Raw genomic sequence first — 1,599 nt, 5'->3', positions numbered from 1 at the left:
GTTCAAGCCCTGGGTCGGGTTCTGTGCTGACAGCTGGGAGCCTGGAGCCTGTCTTCAGATTCTGTGTCTCCCTCTCTCTCTGCCCCTCTCCCACTCATGCTCTGTCTCTCTCTCTCAAAAATAAATAAAAACATAAAAAAAAAAAAAAAACACCGTGCTGGAGGGATGTCCCTCGGCCGCCTGGGCCGGGGCTTCGATTCCTTATGTTTCAGGCCTCCTCCGGGTTCCTGCACTGCGGACTATGTTAATCGTGGGAACGGTATCAACAACCCAGACTAGGAGGAGCACCACCGCCGTGATCCGTTTGCTGGCAGGTCTGTGTCACAGGCAAGGCTTGTGAAAACAAAGCAGGTTATTTTGTAAACTTTATTTATTTATTTTGAGAGAAACAGAGAGGCAGAGTGAGAGGGAGAGAGAATGCCAAGCAGGCTCTGTACCGTCAGCACAGAGCCTGAAGTGGGGCTCGAACCTGCCAGCCGTGAGATCATGACCTGAGCCGAAACCAAGCCGCTCCACTGACCGGGCCACTGAGGAAACCAACCTAGACCAACAGTGTGACTACAGCTTTGTAAGAAACACAAACTCCCTTCCACTGCAATGCACACACCACACATAATGCAGAGAAAGCACTGAAGGTGAAGGGCGGCTCTCTGGGGAGCGGGATGTGGGCTGACTTCTTTCCCTTCCTGCTTTGTAGGGACCTTGGGCCGTGGGGTGGAAGGGTCGCGGGGGCTTGTCCTGCGGCACTGAGCACAGGTAACGCTTGCCCTGTCTGGAGCCTGGGACCCCGAGCTTTGTCAAAGTGCCCACCTCCGTTGTGTGGACAGGCAGGGGATTTTTTTTGTTTATTTTTGTTTTAGAGTTGTTTTGTTTTGTTTTGTTTTGTTGGTGCCAGTTTACTGAGCAGCCAGATTAAACTTCCCAAGGGCATACCTTGAAGTTTCCAAGATACTCGAGTCTCAGGGTAAGCAGATGCTTATCTAGGACTATTTGCCTGGTGACCCAACTGGCTCTTTGAGAGGTCCTTCCACACCCAGTCCACAGTAACTCTTGGTTAAAACGTAAATTATTAACAGTTCTTAGAGAAAAAGCTGCAGGATGCCAGTGGTGCCTTGCCACAGGTGTCCACACCGCGTTATTTTGCAGCTGCTTCTCACACTTCCAAAGCACGGAGGCTGAAATGTCCGGGGACGCAGGCCAGAAAATGCCCCGTTCTTTCACAGGGCTGCTTTACAGATTAGAAAGTAAATGGAAGTGATCATATTTCAAAGGGTTTTCTTACCGCCTATTGCCCGCTTGCCCAAGGGGTCTTGCAGGTTTAGGAAGAAAGATTCCTTCTGAGAACTGAAAAGTCTGGAACCTGCCAGACCCCCTCCCAAAGCCAGGCTAGAAACATCCCCCCCTCCCCCGCCCCGCCCTGTCCCTCCGTGACTGGATAGAACTCGTTTTCCGTTAAGGATGGCTGTTGGGCCCCAGTGTCTATGCTACAGATCAACCAGGGTTAAGTGTCACAGGAGGGGACAGAATAGTCTGAGGGCGTCATTGCCCTTCTCCAGTTGCCAGGCAACGCCTCCTTCGACAGAGATGGACAGAACAGGT

General features: G+C 51.7%; 1 long non-coding RNA gene across 1 annotated transcript; it reads left to right on the top strand.

The window, feature by feature from the left end:
* Positions 1–172: 172 nt before the first annotated feature.
* On the top strand, positions 173–962 carry LOC115291425. The gene is made up of 4 exons (XR_003908436.1): positions 173–314; positions 449–568; positions 698–756; positions 896–962. It is a non-coding gene; the product is annotated as an uncharacterized LOC115291425 (long non-coding RNA).
* The last annotated feature ends 637 nt before the right edge of the window (positions 963–1,599 follow it).

The sequence above is a fragment of the Suricata suricatta genome, chromosome 5 (genome assembly GCF_006229205.1).
Source record: "Suricata suricatta isolate VVHF042 chromosome 5, meerkat_22Aug2017_6uvM2_HiC, whole genome shotgun sequence".
In the NCBI taxonomy this organism is placed as follows: domain Eukaryota; kingdom Metazoa; phylum Chordata; class Mammalia; order Carnivora; family Herpestidae; genus Suricata; species Suricata suricatta.
Note: the sequence above shows the minus strand (reverse complement) of the source record. Positions and strands in the feature narration are given on the sequence as shown.